The 21,337-nt window shown below is 38.9% G+C and overlaps 2 pseudogenes; both read left to right on the forward strand.

Annotated features, from left to right (window-relative positions):
* The window catches only part of LOC101614351, a 143,064-nt pseudogene that overhangs the window by 73,258 nt on the left and 48,469 nt on the right, over nt 1-21,337 (forward strand).
* Nucleotides 13,148-13,286, forward strand: LOC123453931 (annotated as a pseudogene).

Raw genomic sequence — 21,337 nt, forward strand, 5'->3', positions numbered from 1 at the left:
AGACCATGTGATAAACTCTGCCATTTTGTATGCTTCTCATGGAATTACATATGATATGTGGCTCTGTATCTAGTCCAAGATATTTACTGAAGTGGTATATGAGATGTCCAAACAGTTTATTTAAAGAGCAAGATGTACTGCCATGCTTCTGCTTTGTTTCTTTATTCTGGCCTATTTAACTTAAAGGGTAGAGATCTGTCAGGTGTATTAAGTAACATTTTTAGTTCCTTTTGTTGCTGGAACAAATCACTGACAAACGTCAGTTTAAGGGAGGAGAGGCTTATCTCAGCTGGTGGCTCCAGGTCAAAGCCCGTTGTGGCAGGGAGAGCGTGGTGGCGGGAGCTTGCGGCAGCTGCTCACACTCAGCCCTTGAGAGGAGGTGCAGGCTGATGAGTGCTGCCTGGCCAGCACTCTGTGTTTCATACCGTCCAGGATCCCCAGCCATGCAGCGCTACCACCTGTAGTTAAGACGGGTGTCCTACCTTAATTAGTTAACCTAATCAAGATAGTCCTTCACAGACATGCACATGTGGTGGTTTGAATTAGGTGTCCCCCATAAACTCAGTTTATGAATGGTTCGTTCCCAGGTGGTGGAAATTTGCATCGGAACTAGCTTAAGGCAGTGTGTTGTTGTGGGCAAATTTATGGGTGTCATAGCCAGCTCTCACTTGCAATGTTTGGCTCACTCTTGAGCTGTGGCAGAGATGGTGTCAAGTCTTTGCTCATACCACAATCCCCCTTCCATTATGGATCTTCCCCTCAACACTATATGCCAAAATAAACAACTCTGCTCTCATTAGCCTCTTTTGGTCAGTTGCTTTGTTCCAGCAAGTGAAGGTAACTACAACACTAACCTAGTCTATGTAATTGCATAACTACTCACAGGCAATTATAGGTTATATCAATTGACAATCAATGGAAATCCTCACCTTCCACCCTTGTTTTCATAGGTTAATGGTCATCTCATAATGCAAAATACATTCAGTCAAACTTCATAAGTACTCATAATCTTGTATAGCTACCACACTGCTAAAAAGTGTAAGTGCAGAGTTTCTTCTATGACTCAGCCAAACTTTTAACTGTGAGCTTTTATAGCCTCAAAAACTGACTTACATACTTCCACTGTGCATCAGCACAAAGTAAACATTCACAGTATAAAGGGGAAGGATAAGGCAATAGCAAGGAATGATCAGACCAATGCAAGACTGATACTCAGCATGACAAACTCTTAATCTTACTCCAAACCCCCAAATCTGGCACCTGTCCTCTAACAAGGTCAGGACTTGATCAGTCAGAATTACTCTCTACCCTCATCACCCTCATTTCTCTCCCCTTTCACAGGGACAATCTAGCCTCAAATGTCAAAGACGTTCTCTGTGTAATTACCCTTTCTACCACTTAGTCCTTCACAGGATGGTCCCCGTAGTCATCTTCCATGATGAGCAGTATTTTGATGCCTGCTTTTCAGCAGATACATCTTAATTCAGTCAAGGCATTAAAAATAGAAAAGAAGGCACTATCAATTTACCATTAAAGGTCATCTAGATAATTTGTAATAATGCTAGAGTTTCAAAGTGTGAAGGACAGTCAGAATTATAAAACTACTTGAAAAGTTCAGGGCCACTCTGGTAGGACTACAGTGTCTGCAGTAAGTATCCTTGTGGGCATTGTCCCTGATCTTTCTCATGCCAACAATGGTATGAATCACTGTGACCTTCCTATTGCCAACACTATGCAGCAATGATCCTGATCCATTAGCTCTACCAAGGCATGGTAGACAGTTCGGAGAAATCTAGCCTGGGCATGAGTCTATGAAAACACAACTTCTTGATTACTTACCATTATGGCTGATACTAAAAATGGAATGTCAATAAGGTACAATCTACATGGACTACATGAAATATTATTGCTTGATATCATCACTGCTATTCACCCTACTATAACTATCTGATTTTACAATCATGTATTATAAGGACTAATTAATCAATGAATTGTTACTTAGTCATTATGTATGTAATTATTCTACTGCTCTTCTTCATCCTTTTGTTTTAGCTGTTACCAGTATGATCAGACCTTATTCAATATCAAGTTCCAGGAATCTTGTAAACACAGCATATTTCCTCACTAGTAAGTAATAGATGATTCTGAATTTTCAAGAGCATAAAAATAACAAAACAGACATTCAAATAGCAATTTCACAATCACATAGCTGCAACCTCAATTTTGCAAAATAAAAAATTATTCATAACAAAGAAATTGCAAGTATGAAATAAACTGAGGCAGCTAAAAAAGGAACAATCACTATAACAGAAAAAATTTACTAGCTTCCATTGTCTTTAGGCAAAAATACTGGAAAATTCTTCTAGTTCATGTGTCTAGAAAATGTAGGCAACAATAAGATGTAGACTTGCTATTTTTATTTTTCCCCACTGCAACCAATTCTGGAGGAAATAAAAACAAAAAAGATATGTCAAGTCTTAAAAGCTTGTAAGTCTTCAAGGGAAACTGGAGGGTATATGCTAAAAATGTGCATGAAGGAAAGGTATAATGAAGAAAGTTCTCTGAGGTAGAAACCCTATGTGGACTAGAGTTAACGGGGCAGCACAGAATATTAATGGGTAAAGACTTACTGGAAAGACATGACACAGACCTGAACCCATCAGCTCTCTGCCCAAATCTGGGATCCTGTTCTGTATTTACATGATGTTTATTATTTATAGATGCTAAAAATTATGACTCTCATACTACAGTGGAGCATCTTTCTGAGCCTGTGTCTATTGTCTTTTACTGTTCTTCAATCTTATTCAAGTGGAATTATTTCTTTGTGGATAACTGTTTATTGAATAATGATATTATGTATTAAAATTATTATTACTTTTTTTAACCCAATGTTGGAAAATATCAAGGCCTCAAATGATAATGTATCAAGCCAAGTGTGATTTATTCTGCATATGCCAAGTTTTCCCAATGTTAAGAAATCATCAACAAATTATATTGCCATATCAAGAAATCAAAAGGGAGCTGGAGGAATGGCTTAGTGGTTAAGACGCTTGCCTGCAAAAGTCAAAGGATTCAGGTTTGATTCCCCAGGAACCACATAAACCAGATGCACAAGGTGGCACATGCTTCTGGAGTTCCCTTGCTATGGCTGGAGGCCCTGGCATACCCATTCTCTCTCTCTTTCTTTCTTTTTCTCTATTGGCCTCTCTCAAGTAAATAAAATAAATAAATAAAAGTATGTTTTTTAAGTTAAAGGGGAGAAATCACACATTACTGTGAATAGATACATAAAAAGCCGCAGATAAAATTCATTGTTCACTAATGAGTGTGTGTGTGTGCGCATGCTGTGTGCACATGCACAGGTGTATGGTGAGCTGGTGTATATGAGCAGGCATCCTATTCATATGTGTGTGGACACATAGGAGAGAGCATGTGCATATGTGTGTATGAGTGTACAGAGGCCAAAAGTCAACATTGGGTGCAGTCCTCAGAAATTCCACCCACCTCTTTTTGAGACAAGATCCCTCATTGGTATTTAATAGACCAGTTAACTTGATCTTCTGGCCAGCGAGCTTAGGAATATTTCTGTCCCAACTTTTCCAGCGTTGGCTTTGCAGACATGGGCCACCATGCCAAATCATTTTTACATAAGTACTGGGGACCAAAGTTAGGTCCGTATGCTTATGAGGGTATGTCCTAGTCTCCAAGTAATGACTTTTTTAGGTCAGCAAAATGGGAATTGAAGGAAATTCTTTCAACCAGATAAATGACATTGATTAAGAAAAGAAAGCAATGATCTCAAGTAATATCAAACTTAAGGGTAAGACATTGACATTTTCCCTTAAAACTGATACCAAGGGGGAAAATGTGTATTCTTTTCATGTTATTAATTGTAGATATTGGCTAGTATAGTAAAATGCATCTTGGCAAGAGAGAAATAGCCTATTTACAAATAACTTGACTTTTTTGCACTAAAAAAATTTAAAGAATATATGAAACAGTGACTAAAACTAATGGAGGAATGTAGCAATATTATTAGAGAACAAGTCAATATCTATAAATCAATTTTTCAATATGCTAGCAATAAAAAATTAGAAGCAATTTAAATAAAATAGTACATTTTATAGTTATAACAATTTAAGCAAGAGTAGCTTTTATAATAAAACTTTGTTCCTTTGAACTGGATACCATCACAAAGGGGAAGGAGATCAACGCAGAGAAAAATCAACTCCTACCAAATCAGAGAGCCAAAGCCTCAGAGGCCCCCAACACCTCAGCACTGAAGCAGACCAAAAATGAACCCAACATGGCTCAGGGAAATCTTGCGGAAGAGGGGGCGGAAAGAATGTCAGAGTTACATGTTGGGTCATGATTTGCAGAGACATTTACCATACTAATAACTGGGAGCTAACTCCACAATGCACAACATAAAATATGTGCAAGATTTGGATGCCAAGAACTATAAAACAGTATTTATAGATTGGAGGAGTCAATATTATTAATAAGCTAATTTTATTCAAAAATATCCTACATATTTGATTTAATCTGATTTAAATTCCAAAGACATTTTTGTGAGTGTGAAGATCCATCAAAAAGCTGAATAGGCTTACTTGGAAAAAACAAACAAATGCTAGAATAGTCTGCCAAAATGGAAAACAGATGAGCACATCAGGACTAGGGATCTGATTGACGCTAGAATAGTCTGCCAAAACGGAAAACAGATGAGGGCGTCTTGACTAGGGACTGACTGTAAGACAATAACTGCACAATAATCAAGACCGTGAAGGAAAGCTCGGCAGTAGGTTCAGTGGATAAAGCACTTGGTGCACAAGCATGAGGTCAGGAGCAATCTGTGTAACTGCCAGACAGGCACAATGGCCTGCCAGTGATCTAGGTCGAGACAGACATAGGTGAGCCGTGGGGCATGGTGGCTCTTTACACTAGCTCAGTCAGGAGCTCTGGGTTCAGGTGAAAGTGGAGAGCAAATGAAGAAGACAAAATTCCAACATCTGGCCACAATACCCACCGACCTACACACAAGTGCATGTGCACACACACACATGCACACCATAGACACACTCAAAAAGTCATTTTAAAAAGGACAGTTATGGAGAGCAGAAGAGCAAATATAGAGATGAATGGAACAGACTAATCACCCCAGAAATAGATCCACATATACATAAAAAATTGACTTGAAACAAAGTTTCTAAGACAATTCAATGGAAAATTTAATACCTTCAATAAATGTAATTGGATAATAATATACAAATAAATGTACTCCACCCTGCATTTCACATCATAGATATAAATTAACTTGAACAATAATAGATCTGAATATAAAACCTAAAATTATAACAGTTTGGGGGGAAAAAACAGGAGAAACTTTTATAACCTGTAGTTAAATAAAGATACATTGTTTTCTTTCAATAAGGTCTTGTGTATTCTAGGGTGACCTTGAACTCATTATATATTCAATAGTGACTGTGAACTTCTGATCTTCCTGCCTCCACCTCCCAACTGCAGGGATTCTAGGCTCATGAGGAGACAAGGGTCCAAATCAAGATTTTCTGCATGCTAGGCAGACACCCTAGCTATACCCCAGCTTCTAAGTGACAATCTGAAGGCACAAAATGTACAAAATACGAAGGAGTCACATACTGTCTGCTTTAAATAAAAGTATTACATAGACAGCAGCATATCACCAAAATTAGATTTCTACTTTGGAAAGAACAAGGAAAAAACAAGGCACAGACCATGGTGAAATAGTAGCAAAACACACATCTGATGAAAGCCTATATCCTGAGTACATGAGGGATGCTCACATCCAGATAAGAAAGTAACAACAAGAAAAAGCATGAAAAATATAGTCCAAACCTTTGAACATCTAACGCAATAAATTGATAAAATAAATGCAGGCACATATAAAGAAATTCAACATTGTTAACTTAAGATATTGAAAATGAAAACTTCAGAAGATACCACTGTACACTTAGATTAACTATTCTTCCTTTTCTTTTTTCTTTATTAAAAAGAAGTCTGAGGGCTGGAGAGATTGCTTAGTGGTTAAGGTTCTTGCCTGTAAGGCCAAGGAGCCCATGTTCAATTCCCCAGGACCCATGTAAGCCAGATGCACAAGATGGTGTATGAAACTGGAGTTCATTTGCAGAAGCTGAGGGCCCTGGTGCACTCATTCTCTCTATCTTCCTCTTTTCCTCCCCCACTCTCTCATAAATAAAATAAATAAAAACAACCCTAACTATATGGGTGGTATAAATAGAACTGCCAATTTAGCTCATGGTCCCTTACTATGAAAAATAGCTAAAACTGGGTAACTATAAAGATAAAAGATTCACCTAGCCCAAAGTTTTGGAGACTAAAAATCCAAACAGCACAGTGGCAGCTTTGGTGCATGCTCCCTTGAATGCATTACCTCCTGGGCGTGGCACTACATGGCAGGAAAATGTGCAAGAGGAAGAGATCACATGACCAGACTCTTTTATGAACACCCATCAGAGGAACTAATCTTACTCAGGATAACTAAAATTTTATGTCTGGGCTGGAAGGCACATGCCTGCGAAGCCTAAGGACCCAGGTTAGATTCTCCAGGTCCCACATAAGGCAGATGCACATGGTGGTGCATGCACCTGGAGTTTGGTTGCAGTGACTAGAGGCTCTGGTGCACCCATTCTGACTCTCTCCCTCTCTGCCTCTAATAAATAAATAAATAAAATTAAAAATAAATAAATAAAATAAAATTATATGTTCATGCAAAAACATGTACATAAATGTGTATCACAGCTTTAATTTTTTGAAGACCAAAAACAAGAGACCATTTAAAAATCCATGACTTGATAAATGATTAATTGTGGTTCATCCATACAGTAAAACATTACTCAGCAATAAAGTAGAACAAGTGACTGACATACAAACACAGAGACAAGTTAAATGCACTATTGATAAGTGAATATAGGTATTGTCAAGTGACGGCATAATTGGCTGTAGGTCCTGGTCAGTGGTAGAGCATTTGCCAAGCATATGCAAGGTCCAAGATTCAACCATCAGTACCTAAATAAATAGACACAAATCCAGTTACATAACATAGCATAACATGCTAGAAAAGACCAAATTATAGTGACAAAAATTGGATCAGTGGCTGCTTTATCCAAGGTGTGGAGAAAATGGATTTTTCTCAAAGGGATATGAGGGGAATCTTTGAGATAATGGAAGTACTTTAGTGTAGTGGTAGAGTAAATGCATGCGTGTCTAAGAGGCCAACATCAAGTGTCTTCCTTGATCGCTCTATTCCTTAATTATTGGCACAGGGGCACCAATGAATGATGGATAAAATATTACCCTTGCATTTGATGTTAGCAGAAATGTAGGGGTACTCACAATCTGGGGTGATTGCGACCACCCAGCTGGAGCTAAAGCAATCTGAGGCTGCTGCCAGTCTCTGCAACACAGATCTTCTAAGCAAAAATGAAAGTTCCACACACTTTCATTTTTACCCCTAGAGTTGTGCAACTTGCTGACACAAATCCGACTCAGTGCCATAGCCTTTCACTCATGGCTGCTTTCTAGGATTGGCAGCTGCCCTGGAGGAATTATCCTCATGTCCTGGTTTAGTCATTTATTTTTTATTGTTATTGTTATTGTTGTTGTCCATTTCTTTTTGTCTTTTCATTCACCTTGTTCCTATAATTATTCTTTGCCTTCTTAGGAATTTCAAGCAAATACTCCAGTCTTATATAAAATGCCCGTATTGCCTAATTCCTCTCAGAATGAGGTTACTTGCCTGCTCTACCATTCCTCGGTGCTGGCATTCAGGTGTGAAACCATGCCAGCTCCAACAAAATTCTAGAGGACATTTTTATTGTCACAATTCACTAATGGAAGGGACTGCTCTTCATTTGCTTCTAAGATGATACTTTGGCTCATGTAAGATCTTTTTACATATTCTTCATTTTGAACTTAAAGATTTTATTCTATAATAAATACCTTTGGTTTACCTTTAATATGAATGCATGGTTTCCGGCCTGATCCTCCAAGAGAGATGCTGCTGGGCTCTGATGTAACTCCAGGAGTTTAGCAGGTTTTGCCTGCTACAGTATGACTGGCCTGAGGTGAATTCTTTGTTTGGTTGTAACCCTGCATTTAGGTTTCTGTTTCTGAAGGTGATGACGTCACCTCCCAAAGCAGCCAGTTGACTTACTGCCAGTTTTCTGGAGATCTGAGCAGCCCACTGTCTGAAAACACCCATGACCCGAGAGAAGGAGGAGACCATATGGAGCTCTCTTTGTCTTGGGAACAGCTGCCTGACCTCAGCACAGAGAGTTTTTGAAGCCAAGGGTACAGCATCAGGAAAGAAATGAGAGTGTTTAACCCAGAAATTTTTCCAGCCTCTTCAACTTCCTCCATCAGTTGGAAAAGCACTACATATAAGCCTGTTTAATGTCTACAGTACTGGATAAACAGGATAATTGAAATTTAGAGGGAAGTATTGGAATGTGGTGGCATCAGGCAAGGGGAATAACTCAGTCCCCAACAATCCACTGGAATAGTAGAGAAGCATTGGTCACACACTCAGAAGACCACCATATCATACTCACCACAGACCACATTTTATGTAGGTCTGGTAAACTCAAAATGCAAGTTTTTAGCCATAAAAATGCAACCAAGATAAAATGGCATGACTATGTAGCTGTATACTTTCTTCATTTGTATGGTTGCTCTGTTTGTCTTTACTTTTAAGGCTAGTGAATTAGGTTAAAATGTTTTACTTGGGTTGAAAGATAAAAGTACCCAGAAAGAGAAGCTAGCTACTTAATGCATTCCAAAAACAGGGTGAAAACATAGCACATTTTCAACTTTCCTATTAGTCATAAGGCTATAATTACTTCCTCCAGAATAATCATTATAATCCATGTATTACATAGAGTTCCTCTTGTCCTTTACCAGTGTAATAGCAATCCTTCTCTATCAACATAAATATGCCTCTCCTCTTCTGTTTCTTCAGAAGTCACTGTGAGTCTGCTCAACACTAGAATTTTCATTAAATTGACAAGCAAGTAATTTTTTAAAATTTTTCTGTTCATTTTTATTTATTTATGGGGGGGGGGCGAATGGACATGCCAGGGCTTCCAGCGACTGCAAACAAACTCCAGACGCATGAGCCCCCTTGTGCATCTAACATGGGTCCTGGGGAAATGAGCCTCGAACCAGGGTCCTTAGGCTTCACAGGCAAGCGCTTAACCACTAAACCATCTCTCCAGCCTAGCAAGTAAATTTTAAAAACCAGAAATCCTTTCGAATTTACATACTACCTAGACATATTATAAAGCAAAACTTACCCATAATGTTTATTGATATCCCACTCACCTGAGTTTAGCAAAATTCACATATTTGATATGTAAAATACACTGGTTTTTTTTTATAGATAAGTGGTGGCTTCCTTTACCAATAAGCAAAATACTCTCAATAAAGGAAACTTAGAAAATGCATGATGACTCTGCATCTTCTGCCAGCCTAGGGCTGTATGCCATTCTCTGCACTGAGTGAATGCAGCCCTTACATCTTGGAAATAAAATTTTCCAAGCTGAAGAAACATAGATAGTTCTCATGTTGATGTTTAAATGTAGTCTCTGTTTTTGGTGATTCACCCAAGGGCTTTGTTTGTTGTTTCAATTTTGTTTGTTTTCTCCTCTGTGAATTAGTATTTGCTGTTGTTAGTACAAACGGGGTGACCATCCAAAGCTATCTCACCACTGGGGACACTTGAGGTCTATTGTTCCCTTTTAGAACACTGCCCCTTTCTCTTCCTAAATTCTCCCTGCTTTTGTGATTGTTCACACGTGTTCCTTGAGTGTGTTAGGAGAGCTGCCATATGGGTTTGTTTTTCAAATCTTACTCATGGAGAAGTTTCTTTCCCTAGCTCTCCTGGCTTAAGTCACATGCTCTCTTTAAGGCAGCATGTCAGGAGCCAATTAGAGCATTTGTTCAGGCTGGAATGCCTCTTCTCTTCTCTCCCAGCCTGCTCTTTATAAATTTGCTGGGCTTTTAATGTGATGTTGAAATCTGTTCCCGCTTGACTCCTACAGCTGGTTTTGATCAGCCTCCTCTAAAGAGGAAGTTTCAATTAGCACAGTTCGAAACGTGCTCTGGAGGTATATTTTTATGACTACTCAACTAATAGCACTCTTTGTTCCTAGTGGTGTGTGACTCTTTTAACAAACACAGCCATTCGTGTGAGTCACGGAGTGACTTTATAGCAAGGCTAGCCTTTGCCAAAACCCAAAGAATGAGACAGCCAAATTGAATTAGTGGTTGAAACACATTAATTTATGCTAGATAAATGTTATTGTGGTCCCGTGGGCAAGTACTCAGGTCACAGGCTTTATGAACTATTTGCAGCAAGAGGGCTTCCTGGCTGTAAATCAGCCCTAGAGCAGCACTTCACAAAGGACTTACAACCGCTCACTCTCCCCTATTCCCTGCAATTGCCTCCACCTAGCCCTCCTCCTTCCATTCAGACAGCTCGCCATTTTGTACCCAGGTTGTGAAATTTAACATATAAGCAGTTGGGTGAATGATTTGTGCAGGCTCTGCCTGCCTCTGGTGGAAACACAGCCATCCATTATGCCTGTGGCCCTCACCACCAGCAGCTGTGTGTTTATCATTCCAGACTCCAGATCTCAGTGGGTATAGGGCTCTGGCTGAGCACCAGCTTACAGAGTCCCTGCAGCTGTGCATAAATGAAATCCTTGATGTCTCCGATATAGCATACACAACCAAGTCCTGACAAGGCTATTTCTCTTCTGGGAAGGAATTAGATCCACTTAAGGCTGGATTATTTCTAGAGTAAGAAAAGTAGGAATAAGTGTTTTCTGGCTTCAAATTGTGGCAAGTGAGAAATGATGCCAAGAAAGAATTATGCATAAATGATAGTGTTTAAACTTGTTTTTATGTGTTTAGATGTGACTGTGCCAAAAAAACTGACAAGGCCTCCCCATTGGCTTTTTGTTTTTTCCAGAGTGAGAGAGACCATTCACACACTGAACATTTTCTTAATAAAGAAATAATTGTAAATCACTGATGTCTGGGCAGGTGATAACCAGTTTACCTTAAACATGATCTCTTGCAAAATCCAAAGCAAACAAGTGTAATGAATTGCTTGCTGCCTCCTCTGCTCTACAACTACCCACAATACCTGTACATCAATCAGGACCCTGGCAAATTTAGTGCAGTGGCTCCAGGCATAGGCTTCAGACTTGGCTCTAGGTTTAAGCTCTGATTACATCCTTTATTGCCTTAGAAATCTTGAGCCAATTGCTACTCTCCAGATTGTCACACAGAGATTAAATGGAAATAAAGGGAATGGCCTGTTTTGGCAAAGAATGTAGAAGTAAGTGAATGTAAGCTGTCAGTAGAGGGTAAGGAACAAAGTGAGCTCTCAGCCAACAATGGCCAGCACAAACGACTGGGCTGCTGTGATTATTGACGCTGATTAGCAAGAAAACAATCTCGCTGGGGAGATGGGTCGGTGCTTAAAGGTGCTTACTCATGAAGCCTGATGGCCAGGGTTTGATTCTCTGATATCCATGTAAAGCCAGACACACAAAGTAGCACATGCATCTGGAGTTTCTTTGCTATGGCAAGAGTCCTTGTTGTACATACACACACAATCTTTCTTTTCCTAACTTCTCTCTCCCAAAGAAATGAATAATGTTTTTGGGAGAAAGAAAGAAAGAAAGAAAGAAAGAAAGAAAGAAAGAAAGAAAGAAAGAAAGAAAGAAAGAAAGAAAGAGAGAGAGAGAGAGAGAGGGGGAGGGGGGAGGTAGGGAGGGGGGGGAGGGAGGGAAGGAGGGAGGGAAAGGAAGGGAGGAAGGAAGGAAGGAGGGGAAAGGAAGGAAGGAAGGAAGGGAAAGGAAGGAAGGAAGGAAGGAAGGAAGGAAGGAAGGAAGGAAGGAAGGAAGGAAGGAAGGAAGGAAGGAAGGAAGGAAGCAAACAATTTCTACCTTTCATTTCAACAATCCAGTGGCTCCTGGAAAGAGCTGCTGGTACAGGGACCAGATGGAACCTTTTTCATGCCATCATTTATGAGTCTCCTCAGAAGAATATCTACAACTAGTTGGCACACTGGGCTTAGCCCATTGACCTTGGTCCAACACATCCTTTGGTCATAGTCTATTCTAGTGTTTTTATATATGAAGACAGAAACTCTAACATTTATCTCTTGTATTTACCGGGGAGTAGGAAGGCTAACATGTGACAGGTGCTAGTCACATCACTTGTGAATTCATGGTGATGAATTTCCATCTATGTGCTTATGGCTATGTGTGACATTTTCTCCAAATTCAGAACAGACTCCCCAGATTTCCTAGGTATCTTTTCCAAATTTAAAAATTCTGCTTCCTTCATTCATTCTGAGAAGGAAAAGATACAAAATTCAATCTACCTCAAGAGTTTATAAGTATTCTGAATTAGTTCAATTCTATGTATATTGCTGTAGCTGATTTCAAAAATACTGCCCATGTAGCTGGTTGAATTCAATCTGTTAGCTGCCATGGAGTAATTTCATGGTTACTAATACAATTTTTTTAAAGAGGAAAATTTAGAAAACAATTTCTAATGTATATGTATAAGAACATCAAAAAAGTATTAATCCTATACTCCATTTTAAGGGGGACTTTCTGAAGTCCAAACCCCATGTCTCATAAAACTCCAAAAATGTACCTGCAGTAGCTTTCAAAACATGTACTTACTGAATATTACATGCAAGCAATGGACACAGTTGAATTTCCCAAAGCTAATTTAACCTTCTAAATCATAAAGTGGAACTTTTACTAAGATGCTAAGAAAAATTATGTATAATGTTACTAGGAATAGCTGTTTGGCTTATTATCTGGGCTTCTAAAAGTGTGTCATTTATTTATATCATAAGCTCCCTAAGAATAGGGTTACAATGTCCCTCCATCTTGCTCCCTAGTTTATCTCAGTATCTAAAACAGTCCTTGCCATATGCCCTGAAGTCTTACAGACATGGTGTCCGATTTACAAAGAGTTGAACAATGAAAGAACTCTCTTCTGACTTCCTCAGGGTATGTTTTATTTTCATTTGTAACTCATTGTGATAAAACTTGTTTTCTTCAAGCCAGCCAATTGGTCTGCTTATATGAATGTGCTTCTGCAAATATGCATATAGAGCAGGCAATAGTGATGCCATAATGCCATGTTATGAGCCTTAAGGACAGTTGAGGTCGATAAGGTCCCTGAAAATGGCTACAATACCTTAATGTTGAAGCATTTTCATAAGATTCAATTTTAATGTAACTTGCTCTAAGTTTAATGAAAGCTAAGAGTTAATAAATTGCAAGTTTTTTTGAAAAACAAACTTGTTTTCTTCTGCTTCCTAACCACATTATTATTATTATTATTATTATTATTATTATTATTACTGTTATTATTATTAAAACCACCTCTTCAAGGATCAACTTCCAAGAAAACAAAATTGGTGCTGATCCTGCTAAGTAAACACTGAAATTTTAATAAGAAGCCCTGTCCTGCTTAGGCTACTGATTTTCGAACCATGCCAATAAATCTGGTGCCTTCTGGCACTTTGAGTAGCTCAGACGGCAAGTCAGGTCGTCAGTGTATTAACAGACTAAAGTCTCCTGCGTGACACCATGAGGAACATCTGTCTCGGCCAGGAGTCATAGGGGTTCAGAAGCTTCCCATGGAGAGGACCAATCAATACGAGTTCTGTGCTCAGGATTTTGTACATTTTGTTAATTAGGCCAAAGCAATAGGCCTTTGTGGCAATTACTCAGACAGTGATGTAAAAAGATAGGCCGACAAACAAACCTCCATAATCCACTTACATCTCACAGAAGCCAAGGGGTTGGAAAAGCCTATTAACAAGCTTTCTGCCTGTCTGCTTGGCGATGTTGTTAAATCGAGAGACTGCTCAGCACCTGAGGCACTCTGTTAATAAAGATCGTTTGTAGCAGATTTCTGTTCTATTAAGAATGGACATAAAACAGCATAATTTAAAACATGTCAATAACTCAAGGCAAAAACGCCAAACATAGTCTGTTCTGTCTTTATAGCATGGAGCCAAGTGCATACAAGGAAACTGGCAGGAAGGCTTGGCTCATTGAGCATAGGTTGTTTCTGAAGAAGAATGATGCCCTTCAAGCTAAAACAACCTTGTGGGTGGGTGTCTGTGTCTGTTCTTGAGGGCTCTTTCTCACTGAAGTGCCAGTGAGGTTTTTAACTCCCATTCCTTGAAGATGCTTTCAGACATATGTCCTTTGTCAACATAATGAATTCATAACAATTTGAGTGTCTCATATTTTTACCTCATTCTTCTAGCCTTGCTCTTCGGGGTCATTTATGAACTATCTGGGAACCAGCTTGTGTAGATCCGGAAGCAGCATCAGGAATTTTTAAGAAAATCCACTAAGGAACTTGAAGCCCTGGGCACAGCATGACCTTTTGTTCCATACACCTCATGGACTCCATGGCCTCTCCTTTTAAAGACATACAACAAGGATCAGGTGGTCAATCTCCTAAAGCATCTATCTGGCATTTCCTATATTCCAAGAGCAGAGACAGAAGGGTGATACTTGCATGCGTTCTTCAGGAGGGTGAGGTGAGCTGGAAGAGATGACGGTGCACCTCAGCAGATTGCTGTGATGTCCCACCATATTTAATAGAGCTGTGGGCTAAAACTTAACACAGTGCTTCTCCACATCATGTCTTGGTATGCCTGAACTAGGTATGATCTGTCCGTCTAGAAGACCTCTCATGAACTGAGTGGTGGTTTTAATTAAATCCAGTAGGCTGAGTGAGAGAGATAGTTTGGCAGTTTCAATTGATTTATTGTGTTTGTGACATGTGGGCCTGGATGCATTGTATTGACTGGTGGGATCGTTTTTGGACAATCAATATGCATTTTTCTTCTCAGTTTGGAAGCCTCACAGTCTATGAGTATTCATGACTTTATTCTCTTGTGATTTGGGTTTTCCTGTTTTGCTTTATTTGTCCTTAACAGGATGGTAAATTGCTGGCTTCTTGCAGAGGCTCTGTGGGCTTGCATGCATCAGTGGCAATGTCTAAGCAGTATTATGAGGCTGGAGTTCATTATCATCATCCCACCTACACTTGTGGGGACATATAGAAGAGACTGACACATTGTTTCTTTTTATTATTATTCTTTTATAAAGTTTCTCTAAACCTTACCCTCTGGTCTATGGATTTTTTTTTTTAATTTTTAGAGAAAATCATTTACTTCTAGAATTTTCTGTTTATTTTCAAAGCAATCCATCAACTCTAACAAAGCAAATATAGGATCACATATCTCTTGTTATTGACAACTTCCATGATTGTAAACAATATCCCATGGTAATTCCATCCCTTTCCCCCCTCCCACTTTCCACTTTGAAACTCCACTCTCCATCATATCCCTTCCCCCTCTCAATCAGTCTCCCTTTTATTTTCATGCCATGTTCTTTTCCTCCTATTATGATGGTAGGTAGTGTCAGGCACTGTGAGGTCATGGATATCCAGGCCATTTTGTGTCTGGAGGAACATGTTGTAAGAAATCCTACTCTCCCTTTGGCTCTTACATTCTTTCTGCCACCTCTTCTGCAATAGATCTTGAACCTTGGAAGGTGTGATAGAGATGTTTCAGTGCTGAACACTCCTCTGTCACTTCCCTTCAGCACCATGGTGCTTGATGCCTTCTCAGTCATCCCAGGTGACTGCCATCTGAAAAGAGAAGCTTCTCTAACCCAAAGTGAGAATAGCATTAATATATGGGTATGAACATTAAGAAAAGTGCTTACTGAGCAGTTTGATGAGCATAGTATGTATATATATATATATATATTTAGCCAGACAGCAGCAGTCATTACACCTCTAGGGCTCATGACTACCCTGTGGTAGGATTTTAGTATCATGGATGTATTCCCTCCCATGGAGTGGGTTTACAGTCAAATTAGAGGATGGTTTGTTTCCCCCAAAACAGATGTGTCACTATTGCACACATTGGCTCATTTGGTCCGATTAGCCAAATATAAGGCTTGCAGTGTTGAGTACCTTTACTGGTGATTTCTCTCTCTCTCCTTGAACTATATGCAGCATAACATTTTCTAGCTTTCTGTCAGCTGGACTACATGGTCTATGGATTTTTAAATTTTTATTTATTTATTTGAGAGAGGGAGAGAAGGAGGAGAAGAGGCAGAAAGAGAGAGAATGGGCATGCCAGTGCCTCCAGCCACTGCAAACAAAATTCCAGACACAACTTTTATTTTTTAAGCTTAGTTTATAAATGAATAAATAATTTATTACAACTTTTGGGTTGTTTCATTCTCTTCTTTTTATTTCTTTTCTTTCCTCCTTCCCCCTTCTTTCCTTTCTTCCTTCCAGCTCTCTCCTTCCTACCTTCCCCCTTCCTTCCTTCCTTCCTTCCTTCCTTCCTTCCTTCCTTCTTGTTTTCCTCTCTCCTTCTCTCCCTCCCTTTTATCCTTCTTTTCTTTTTCCTTCATTTTTTTTATTCTGAAACAAGGTGTTGTTATATAGACCTAGCTGTCCTGGAACTCATTACATAGTCCATGCTGCCCTCAGAGTTGTGGCAATCTTCTTACCTCTGCCTCCCAAGTGTCAGGATTACAGGTATAATCCACCACATATTTCTAAATATTTCAGTTTGAGTCAGGATACAAATATGAACACCATGTCATAAAACGTTTGTTTCCAGTTATATGAAAGTTGTATATTCAGCTGAACATTACAGACAAGCGTTCCCCATTCCATGTGTTACTACTGGGCATTTAATCATGGAATATCCATTTCAAATTCCACAAAGCCTGTAGAAGGAGGAAAGGAAAGGGAAGATAAGTGGAAACCAATTCTGCCATCATGGAAGAACAAGAAGCAAGCAAGTTCCAAGCAGCCTAAATGGCTCTCTGATCTTCCATTGTGTGCTAGTACATCCCAGTCACAGGCCACGGGACGCTGCCCTGGGCTCACATTATCTAGCTCTATCCCCTACAGCTAGTGCTATTTAACACCCCAAATCAAATCAGAGAGAACTAAAGAAAGTGAGGTAAACATCTAAGGCAAGACAACTTCAGGTCAAAGTGGATTTAGCTTGCTTTGACTGTCTGCCTTAGTCCTAGATGTTAGGCTTGCTCTTGTTCCTGAAAGTCAGCTCCAAGCGAGGGGGCTGAGCTGGTTTGTTCGTTTCTTTAGTGGCACTATGACTGAACTCAGGATAGCTTTCAAGAGCCAGTGCTTACATATCCTCAGATTCATTTACATTAATGTTGTTTTTAGTAAATTCTTACAAATTTTTCAAAGCTCCCCATGTCAAAATTTTAAAACATTTTATCACCCCCAGATTGCCTGTTCTCAAGGAGATAGTTATGATTCTTATGTGAGTAATCAATTAAATTATGAAATTATATTCTATATGTATATAATTTAGGAAAAATGTATAAGTAATGTCATTAAAAATAGCACAAGGATCACACCAGAACTAGACAGAAAGACTGTTTAGCTGTGATACCACATGCTTTGGATGTAGGACACTAAGGCATTAGGCTAGATCTGAGGTGAAAGCCTCCTTCTGGCTAAGTGGCTTGTCATGGTGCTAGAAAGTTCTATGCAGTATACAGGAAGGGGTGTGTGTGGGGGAAGAAATCATCATCTTAGCCAGCAGTGGCCCCTGTGAAATTCACAGATGGCCAATCAGGTAAATGTGTCTACTAAAGCAACTGTGGCATGTCTGCTATGTGAATCATCAATTGCTCTCTGATGGGATTTGAGGCTGCTGCATGGGACAAAATTCCTGCATGGTAATGAAGACCTAGTCAAAAGCATATGGCTGGGAGGTCATAATACCTAGGGTCAAAGCCACTACTGTTATTTGGCCACTTGGATATATTATACCTACCAAATCACTCTGTAGACATTTGTGCTTATACATTTATAGTAATGCTACTCTCTTTAGAGAAGCTTTTCTTTTCAGATGGTAGTAACTCCTGAAGAGACTTAAAACTTATCAAAGTCCTGAGAAGTGAAGTTGAGCATTTACTACTAAGTGAGACATGTCTATCAATCACATCCTCTTAAGCTCAGGGGCCACTGAGGAAGATGTAGAGGAAAATCTGTAAGAGAGGGAGGAGTGCTTTGGATGCTGTCTTCCAGATACAAAATGGCAGTTGTATCTATGGCCTTATAGTAGCTGACATAACCTGTATAAGACCTGCATAATATGAGGGCAAAATTGATAGCAGAATAGAAGGACGAACTGTGAAAAACTTGGGGTTCAGTTGAGGAGAGATAGGCATGAGGCAATAAAGGAAGGATTGTGTATATGTGTAGAGATTATTTATTTATTTTGAGGTAGGGTTTCACTCTAACCAAATCTAACCTGGAATTCACTATGTAGTCTCAGGGTGGCCTTGAACTCATGGCAATCCTCTGACCTCTGCCTCCCAATTCCTGGGATTAAAGGAAGGTGCCACCACACCTGGCAAAAAATTTATTTCTTTAAATAGCATTTTGAACTATTCCTATAGCAGGCTAATTTAGGTGACCTGGGTGGTTTGAACCAGAAATTAGTCTCTGCAATGCATTCTGTTTTACACAGAGAATAAATTCTGGAGGAATTTTGAAAAAAAATAAAGCAGAGTGAATATAGATATAAGGAAAGGCATATCTCATTAAATAGAAAGACCTCTGGCTTCCATACTCCGTTCAGATGTAGCAGCTTCCCTCACCATGGTGTCATCACCCAGTTTAGCTGTGCTTCGTCTCCCAGTCCCCGCACTTGCAGGGCTGCAAAAGTGCAGCGTGAAGAGAACCCGAGTGTGAAGTGTACACACGCTTCCGCCCTGTCAGAGACGACGCTCCTTGTGGGGCTCTGCTGTGGTGATGATTGTTTTCCATTCGCCAGAGAGCAGGCTATCAAGACTTTAAGCCTTTAAAGATCTGGTCCCTGAGCTAGGTGTGGATTTAATGATGAATCCTTTCATCTGAGTTATTCAGATGACTGTTTGCCTTTACTTTCATTAAACTTATGATGACACCAGGACGACCGAGTGATGGAGAGGGTGGTGGGGTTTGGTAGGCTCTGCAGTCTCATTAACAAGTGTGTTTCACGCAGTTTTCTTTTGATGAACAAGGCTATATTATACCATAGGGGAAATGCTAATTAGATGTTCATGTTGAAGCAAAGTGTGTTGCTTTAAACAAATTATGAGTCACTCCTAACTCCAGGAAGCATCTTTCTTTAAAGAACCATGGTAGTGATTATCCATAAACATAATTCTCTACAATGGACATTTGGTCTGTCTGATACAAAGACACTTGGAATCACCACCTCCTTTTCTTCTTTATTTCCTACTCAAATCCTACATTGCTTCTATAGAGACAAAAAAAAAAAATCCTTTTACTGAAATGATCACAAATAGCACTTCCCTTATTGATTGTGTTAAGGATAGATTTATCAGAAGAATAGAAAAGAAAGGGACAATTGAATGTTCCTAAAAATTATACATTGTTCCTGTAAAATGTTCATTTTCTCACACAAGCATGCATATTTTCTAGGAAAAAGAGCATGCTATTTTAGTCTATATAAAATCCTAGAACCTTGTGATTCAAATCTGTACATATTTTGTATCCAATGAAGACAAACTTGCTGTAGGTTCCCTCCTGTGCTCGTTTGCATTAGTCACTGATTGGCTACTTGCTGATATGAAAGTCATCTCTGTTATAAGAGCTGCACTTCTTGTTATCTTATCCAAGCATGGGAGAATTTGTTTTAAAAGTCACAAATGTTATCTTTTGCATTGTGTATGCAATGGGCATATGTTACAGGACACATGAGTAATCTACAGCTTGTCCAAGTGAGCCATGTATTTTATCTGCAAAATTAGAGTGGCTTCTGTACAATATCAAAATTTGTCTCCATTAGTGGCAAAATCTAGCTCTCTTAAGTGAAATATTTGCCTAAATTCTGAATGATGCAAGGGACCAAGGGGTGTGTGCCTGTGTGTGTGTGTATACATACATACATACATACACATATACATATACATATACATACATACATACATACATACATACATACATATATATATATATGTGTATGTATTAGTTATGTACATACTCAATGTGTAAATAGTACATGCTGGTACTATCCTTACCCTCATCCTCCAAAGGGACCCTCCTCATTGGGGATGCCAATTATCCCCATGCGAAATGTGGCAAGTGCATTGTGGAGGTAGCCATTAATTATGGGGAAGAGGCAATGTCTCTGTGCGTAATGTCTCAACTTGTGGCTCTAACAATCTTTCTGCCCCTGAGTTATATCTTATGTAGAATTTTGTCTTCACCTATCTCAGGCTTAGTAGGCAAATATTTTGAGGAACACCTAGTCGATTAAAGACCATAATATACTTCTTTCTTGGTTGGGGTTTGCCTGCAACTATTTCCTGAGTATACATTATTGATGCAGGTTTTTGTGTTCAACTGAGATCTGAAATATTCTCTTGTGCTGTAACCCTCCCTCTATCAACTTACCCAGGCTTGCTCTGTACTATATAAAATAAAGTAAACAGGCTGGAGAGAAGGCTTAGCAGTTAAGGTGCTTGCTTGTGAAGCCAAGGACCCAGGTTAGATTACCCAGTACCCACATAAGCCAGATGCACAAGATGGCATATACATTTAGAGTTTATTTGCAGTGGCTAGAGGCCCCGGCATACTCATTGTCTGTCTCTCTTATAAATATATAAATTTAAAGAAAATAAAATAAACAAAGAAAGCCTCCCTTAGCCTTGCACACATCCCAATGTACATAACTTAATGTTCTTGTTCTACTTAGCTATTTTACTATAGAATTTATCGCTTTGCATTAATTTTATTTGCTTTATTACTGCATGACTTGAAATAGACTGAGTAGTAACTGATTTAAAAAAATAAAGAATGATTAATTTACTAGGAAAAAGTTTAAGAGATTAAAACATAAAAGTTGATATTCTATAATGGATGAATATGATTATATTATATATGCATATATAATCTCCAAAATAATCTCTTTGCATTTAAGAATAATCCATAAAGGGTTTTCTTTATATTATATTTAAATAACATATCAATAATCTCATGCATAAATAAAGCATTTCCAAGTTAAACTATACAAAATGAGATGAATAGTAATATACTTTCAAAATATATCACAACCTATAGAATTATTTTTGTGATGAGCATAACATATCCGTATGTTATTATTTAATAGAAAACCCAATTATGCATATGGATGGTGTGAATT

Source organism: Jaculus jaculus, chromosome 12 (genome assembly GCF_020740685.1).
Source record: "Jaculus jaculus isolate mJacJac1 chromosome 12, mJacJac1.mat.Y.cur, whole genome shotgun sequence".
Lineage (NCBI taxonomy): Eukaryota > Metazoa > Chordata > Mammalia > Rodentia > Dipodidae > Jaculus > Jaculus jaculus.